The 8,445-nt window shown below is 27.6% G+C and overlaps 1 non-coding gene across 1 annotated transcript; it reads left to right on the forward strand.

The window, feature by feature from the left end:
* Window positions 1-6,251: 6,251 nt before the first annotated feature.
* On the forward strand, window positions 6,252-6,323 carry TRNAE-UUC (transfer RNA glutamic acid (anticodon UUC)). The gene has a single exon. It is a non-coding gene; the product is annotated as a tRNA-Glu (tRNA).
* Window positions 6,324-8,445: the final 2,122 nt, after the last annotated feature.

Genomic DNA, 8,445 nt, shown 5'->3' on the forward strand with positions numbered 1-8,445 from the left:
TTAATATTAAACGAGGCATTAGAACGAGAGATCAGGGACAGTTCATTTCCAGAATTCCCTTAGTCAAGACGTATGTGAAGTCTCTAGAGAAAATTGATTTTAATTCAAATTTCTTCACAAGTAATAATTAAAAACATTAAAAAGTAATTGAAATAATTTTAACAATATAAACAGGCAGTGAAGTATTTGTTTGGATGATCATAATCTAATGTGTTAAATAATGTTCAAACAATAAAATTAAATTAAGTGCAATCAGGAATTGGAACGTGGTTAAGTCATCGAAAACAGAGAACTTCAATTAAGACTCAAAAATCAAGTATTTTGTAAAAATTATAAAATTTAATTTCTTGCTTTTTAATGCTTAAATTTTTTTCCCCTTATTACTGCACGCCTAACTATTATAATATTTTTTCTATAAATTGTTAGACAATAAAAAACCGCAAATAGAAATAAATCTACCATCTAATTGGTTTATTATTCAAAGTGGTAACTTTCTTATATAATATGATAGGAAAAAAAAAGAATTGTGATGCACAAGGTCTGTTCGGTTTGTCGGTAGCATCATAACCTCGTCGATTACTTTTACCTCATTTCTTTAACATTTAATAAGTTCGTATTAGTTCGTTCGAACGAATTTTCTGTGATATTCTGGTGTGATTTAAGCTCAGCCTTATGGGATAAATCAAATCATATGCCACAAGAGGGGGGATATTGAGTTCATTTTTCAAAGAGGGGAGCCGTGGTTCCACTCAAGGGATATGAACTCACGAAGGCTCCCATGGAGTCATCACCTTCGTGAAATATTCATGCAATATGGCACGTCTGACATTTAAGAGAAGCTTGCCTCTAAGTGTTTATCTTCCACCCTCCTGTATTTTTCCTGATTTCAAGTGTCGGTTTGTTTACTCGCTTGGAAATATTGAGTTCGTTTCTTTTCTATTTACTTCATGATATGGACTACGATAACTTAAAAGAGATCTTAAATTTATTAAAATATATTAGTAAGGTGGAAATATGACTTGCAATCCATTTATGTATCTTTTTTCTGTAAACGTTCGCTAATGGATTTGCGTCTTGCAAGTTTCTCTAACATACTTATTGGGATACTTTTCTAGCTTGGAGTCTAATTGGAAACCACGCTATCACCTTAATGTTATCACTATTTTTAAATATATACGAAGAGGTTAGAAATAAAAGAGTATGGAAGATTCCCTAACCTTGGACAGGAATGTACATTGAACAATTCCTCCTTATCCCAGTATAAGGGGTAATGGGAATTTAATTTTGCTATAATTTATTATCTCAGTGCTAGGAAACACTGTTCTGTTCATTTCCAGTCTTTATCGGTTAGAGTTTTCAGGTTATCAATAATTTTAATTTATTGAAGTATCTAATGTAGTTTCATGAGTCTTTATTTCTATAAACTGTCAGTTTACGGTACGTGTTCTCTTCAAATTGATAAGTTTATTCTATGTAGTAATTGATTGCTTACAACAGTATATGTCAATACTAGGGATGTTCTTGATCTTTAGTTTAACATGTCAAAATGTGTTTATCGGAAAAAAAAGTTGTATTAAATGGAGAAATATTTCCATCTGTTGACATGTTAGAACGATATATCATTTAACATGGTTGAGAGTCTGTTTATATGTCTGCTAAATGGAGAATGGAATCACGCAACAGACCAGCTGAGCTCCAGAACATTTTGTCTGTTGTCGTTTTGATAGGGTAGTTGCTCATAGTTCGTGTTGGGTTTGTATTAATTTTATGTTTTTACAATTCTAATGAAGTAATAGATAAAAATAAAAATGCAAGTAATGAAAAAAAGGATAAAGCAATGGAAAACAAAAGTAGAAAATTTGCTAGGAACTTCTTTGCAATTAACATATGACATGGACTTTAAATTGGTCCGCTTAGAATCCTATACTTATAACATTTAGCATGTTAAGACCTTTTGCATTCAACTCAACTACATGAGTACCCCTCTTCTATGCCATACCTTGAACTTTTTGATAGATTGTACCTTAGACATCACGGCATTTATTTTTCCGTTTAAATTTTGATCCTTCAATGCAAGAAAATCATTGGATTCTTACACTTTTTATATTGGTCAATATTTCGAGATTGTTAAACTTAACAGACTATTTTTACAGCGCGCTGCACTGCAACCAAAAATTAAATATAAAAATTTTGTTTGAAAGGTTTACAACGTTTATTGAATATGGAATATTTATTTTCGTAAAATCCTTAATTTTCTAGTCATAAGCAAAAAACTAAAAAATTACCCTTTTGTCTAAGGGAATGGATAGAAGTAACAGATGGGTTTATTAATGCTTAACTGATTTAAAGCATAGATTTTTTTTAATAATTTAGTAAATTTAAAGAATAGTAAGACGCTTGATGACAACTATTATAATTTATTAGTTTTTCAAGGAAATTTAAGAAAAATTATCCCAGGTAAGAAAATTTTGTCTTAAATTACATTTTTGCCAATAAGATTATTTTTAATATCTGTTTATGCCTGGACCAAATTTTCGTTTTAGTATTGAGAAAATTTAATTACTGCTGTGTGAATCGTGCATTGGAAGGCACCCTTTGATGAGTGCATTGTTATTGCTAGATTTTTTAATTTATGGTTCTTAAGTATTTTAATTAAAGCATAAGGATTAGCTGTCCTAAATAACATCAGCTTATTTCTAATCTGGTCAGGAAGACATGATTTATTTATTTAATCCGGATTCAAACCAGCATTGCTTTCCGCCCGATGATCGTCGGTCAACACGACCTCTATTGTACAATGTATGTAATGAAGTGAGCTAATTCAAAATGAAAGGAAACATCATTTGTTGGAGCATAAAAATCCTTCTCCACAGTTAGACTTAGATTAATTCAATTTGTTCGTGAACACAAACGAATAAATTAAAAATAATAATAATAATTTACCTGTTGTTCTATTAACTACTGGAGCAGTATTTTCCAATTTTATGGATTAAAATTGAAACGTCTCGTTTATTATACCATCGGATGTGTTGGAACTATATGAGCAAATAGGACTCTTTGGACATCAGTGTTTATCTTACTACTATTGGTTGGATTCGGTAAAGGTATGCAAAACAAACCAATGTTGATCGTACAAATTGGCATTGTTCTATCGTCCCACAATTCTCTTCTGAATCTACTTTAAAGGTTATACGAAAAATGGACAATGGACGATGAGTCATAAGATTGAATTTGTTATCTGGGAATGGCTACGGAGTTAGTAGGGGAGCCATCCATCTCAATAATTTGAAAACTGGAAAAGCTGGTAAATTTTAAATTTAAGAATCTACTTTTACTATTTTTTTTTTAACTTTGTAGATTAATTTTTAAACTGTATTAAAAGATATATTAAAAAAGTAAATTTGATGTTACTTATGCAATGGCGTGTGGAGAATCTAACCATTGATAGAACTCCTATAAAATTTCTAGAGGAAAAGATCTCGAGACCATTTTCTATTCAGACGTCTATGAGAATTATCAGGTAATGTAGGAAAGCCAGGTTAGAAAAAAGTGGGTTTGAGTAGTTAGGAATTTTATCATAAAAGGATTTGTATCTGGTTTTGGCCAAATCGGCAACATATGGAACATTGAGGTTGAGATGGATGATTTGATTAGGACTAAGTGAGGAACACTAAGGATTATAAGAATGACTTTTAATTGTAAGAATTGGATACAAGAGGAATTCAGTGCTTTAGTGGGGACCCAAAGCTTAACTCGTTAAGTCTATATAGGCCTTATAATGGTCATATAAATGATACTTTTCTAATTATTTGGAAGTTAAGACCGCTTGTCTAGTAAGTGTTAGGCGAAATCCAAGAGCAGTTTCCTTTATTTTCAGTCTTGTGGGAGGATTCCAAGTATGTCATTTGTCCAGATGTAGTCCTTGGTAAATGAGCTTTTCAACAGGAATAAATCTAGTTTAAAGGATATTTTGGGGTAGTAAGTCTTGAGTTTACGATGAAGGATAAAGGTGATTTGGTGAGATTTATTGGTTTATTGTTCGCATGGATGTTAGCTTTATACTTTCCTCTTGGCGATCTGATTCGTTTATCCAAATATATGGATCTTCACAATGTTTACATTCTATTTCTGGCTTTTGAATCAAGCTTCAGTTCTGTATTTTTTTCTGGAATTCCTTCATATATTTTTGCTTTACCTCGCGTGACGAGTAGTTTCTTTGAAGAAAAAATGCTAAAAAAAATATTCGTTGGGTCTTGATGGCTTTAATAATGATGTAGTCGACTGATGATATCGATATGTCTAATTAATACAGAAATGTGATCCATAGTGTTGAATATTAAATATTGTCATTGCTGCTAATGATTATTCTTTATAAATGATTCATATTCCTTCATTAAACAAGTAATTAAAAATGGATCAAGTAATAAAACACAGCTGATAGTGTCCCCGAAGCTATTAGAGTAATTATTTCTATAATTACCTTATAATATTTATAGTTTAATTATATTCATCATAAATAACTCTCAAGTTAATTACTTAGTGAAATGGACAGTTGAATGTATAGTCTAACTGGATTATTGATTGTAAGGAAATTAGTTCAAGTGATATTAAAAAAAAAGCATTAAGTAAATTTTTTGTTATTTTTTTTAGTACCTTTAATTTTAACATAGAAAAACGTTCCGCGTACTTGTCAAGAAGGTACAAAAATAGTAAACAACTATTTATTAGTTTATTATAAAATATTTTATTTATTATGAAAATAATTTATTTTTTAATATTCTTGTAAATTTATTGACCATCACGCGGACTTCCTACTATCTATTACGTACAGCCAACTATTAATCTTCCACTATAATTTTATTGTATTATTAACTTCATTCATTTCCTTTATTTATATTGATTATTTACTTGATTAAATTAAATTAAATAGTTTTTCTAAATGGTTTCTGTCTAAAGATAGACATGTTTTAATCCTCATATTTAGCATGAAAGGTATTCTAATTAATTTTTTTTAAATCTTTTGTAAAAATATAATAAATAGATAATAATTTAAAAAACAATAATGTAATAATTCTTCAGGGTTACGCTTCACTTAATTATGCATATTCTTGGCTTGTAATTTAATTTTTCTTTTCTCCATAGAAATATAGCCTTCCTATTGATTATTAGTCTAATTATTTCATTCATAAAAAATAAAATGTATTTTCTAGTTACTTGATCTGAATTTTATCGATATTTATTTATATATTTGAAATGCTAGGAAAGTAGTGCTAAAGGAATTTTATCACCCTTAGGGCACTGACCTAGAGCAATGTCCTGTATTTATAGATCTCGCCCTATTACTCCCACCCTCGCCTGTTTCCATGCCGACATCCAATGATTCCCTTTTTTATTCTTTTTTTAGTTTCTATACTTATCTTTTATCGCCTCTAATTTAATATTTCCTATTTTCTGTGATTTCAAAAACTATTCATCTCTTAAAGTTTAAAATTTTGAAACTATGAGCTTCACAATCAATTTAAAATTAAAATAAATTGAAATCAGGAAATTTATGTAACTTTACTTGTATCTAAAAATCTGCTTTATTACTTTTTAAAGTATTCTTACCTTTTGATTATATATATCATTATTTTAAAAATTAAATACAAATTATAAAATATTTAATGACAGAAATTCAGTTACGTTTAAAGATATTTCATGTTTAATATTAAATTATTTTATTTTCTTGCATTGCTTAACAACACATTGTGGCTATAAGATATAATTTTACATAAAATTAAAGAATATTTATCAAAATTTGATGTACATATGTCTATCCTTTTGGAAAATGATAAGAATATCTGAAGTAGATAAGTTAAATTTTTATTAAAATCGTTTATTTGTAACACTTCTTTATCCTGGGAAAATTTAAATTTCGAAATAAACTCAAAAAATGAAGAATTGTAATTTGTAAAAAAAACAAAACAATTATTTGTTACTTACCAATATGTTAGTTTTTTATAATTAATTCTTATTTGATTTTTCTATTAAAACTAAAAAAGAAAAAAAAGCATTTTATTGTTCAGCAACTTATTCCGTCACTCAAACATTATTTTATTTGACAATTTTTGATATGCGAATTTTTATCGCTTGTTGAACTGATAAATTTAATTAATCAGATTATATGCAGACAATTATGTTTATAATAAACCAAATCACTTAAGTATAGGATTATATACTCATATGTATATAGGACACAATTTCTTATATCGTCCGGTATGGTCTAGTGGCTAGGATACCTGGCTTTCACCCAGGAGGCTCGGGTTCGATTCCCGGTACCGGAATAATTTTTTGATTACAAGTAAATTATTTCTTGATGTTTAGTTTCTACTATTGTTATTTGACTTTGTTTCATGTTTTTTTGTTTGTTATAATTATTATAATAGGGAAATTAAAAATTAATCTTATAAATGAATAATTATATTTACTATTGTTAAAGTAATTAATTATTTATCTAAAATCCTTTAAAAAAAATAATAAAGTGATGATAATTCTTTGCAACTGATATTTACATTGAACTGAAATAGTTATTTGTTTAATATTATAGCTAAAACAATGCCTCTTTTGCAATTATACCTACAAATACTAACCTTATTTGTAAATTAAATTTTTAAATACCTAGTTAATTAAATTTAATATTTATAAGTACATATTTATATTGAAACTAAATTTGAAATTGCTTGATTATAAAAAAAGTATATCATAATCTACATAGAATAGTTTAATTATATTTTTGTACCTTGTACATATGCAGTCAGCTTATCCTTATTTTATACCTCATTTTATTATTCTTTTATCATCATTTAAATAATAGAAGTATGATGGGAAATATTAATTTTAAGTATTCAAAATACTTAAAATATACTTAACAGCTATTCATAACATTCTGTTTTTCCTTTTATACATTATTGTAAGTAATCTTTTAAACGAACTAACAATGGTAATGAGTCGGAAGATTTGAATTGAATTATTCGATAATATAACATAATCACACCATACTTTATCTTAATATAAAATTTAAAATACATATTTTTGTTATGTTAAAATTCAAACGATAGTTTGACACTCTATGAATTTCACTTATTGGCATTTTTACAAATATACATTATATATTATATAAATATATAGTTTAAATTATATGCATAGAATATATTAATGTGAAGTTTTGATTTAAATTATATTATTTATTAGTAATTCATGTAAATAAGTCTATCAGGACTGGCAATTGATCTGAATTTATTTATATATTTTACTTGTAATTATTTTCATATATTTAAATGCCTCACATTTTTATATTCCAGTTACTTTGAAAAATTTAAATTTGTGTAAGATATTTATTAGGATAATGTAATGAACGAAATTGATTAGGATTTAGTCATTTATTAATTCATCTGTTCATCCTTTAAGTACTGTTGTTATGTCTAAATGCATTATATATATATTCAATTGCATTGGATATAGCAACAGTACTTAAGGATAAATTGATAAACTGGTAAATTAATAAATGACTAAATCCTACTCAATTCTTCCATATTCAAATTCGTTCATTCTATTATTCCAATGAATATCTTACACAGAGTTTAATTTTGCAAATTAATTATATAAATTTAAAAGTAGTATAAAGCTGTAATGCTCAGTTTTATACTACTTTCATGCAATAATTTTTGTGTATTGTTTGTTTTTGTTTAATGGCGTAAAACCTTTTGGTCATCAACGCCTATGAAATGTTATAATTACAAATCTAAAACCATACATAGCCATTCACTTACGTACACCTACACATGATTCCAATGTAAAATTAAAATCTAGGAAGAGCTATAATTTAGAAAGGAGGTGATACACTTTAAAAAATTTACACAGCAATGTAATAATAGTTATGTAAGTAGCAAAAAAATCATTTTCACATAAGGAAAGCATCAACTATTTTATTAATCAATTCGATTGTTTTAAATGTTGTGTAAATATCATAAATGCATTATTTTCTATGAAAGCCTTTCTCGATCAATTATACTGCAACTGTGATTATTAAAGGTGATTAATTCCATAATTTTTATCCTAACACACTGACAAACATTTTTGTTTTTTTTAGAGTGAGACCAATGTCTCAATATTCCAAATTTCGAAACTGAAACTTGCTCTAATGAAGGTACTAATTTCTTTGGGCGCTTACAAAAAAAAAAAACAGAGAATGGTGGGAACAATATTTTAAAAACAATTATGATTTTATTTGGTATGATATGAATGTATGGTATGCGTTTGGTCTGAAGGTCACATTACAAACATCTGAAACTGAGGTTATACCGAACATATGATCATCACTCTTTCACAAGGCAATCATTTTTGAGTCGAAAATGGTTTAAAAATGGGATTGTCTAATATCTTTTCTTAGCTTAGAAGTTACTAATT

The sequence above is a fragment of the Halyomorpha halys genome, unplaced genomic scaffold, assembly GCF_000696795.3.
Source record: "Halyomorpha halys isolate HHAL.00 unplaced genomic scaffold, Hhal_1.1 Scaffold305.1, whole genome shotgun sequence".
NCBI classification, from domain to species: domain Eukaryota; kingdom Metazoa; phylum Arthropoda; class Insecta; order Hemiptera; family Pentatomidae; genus Halyomorpha; species Halyomorpha halys.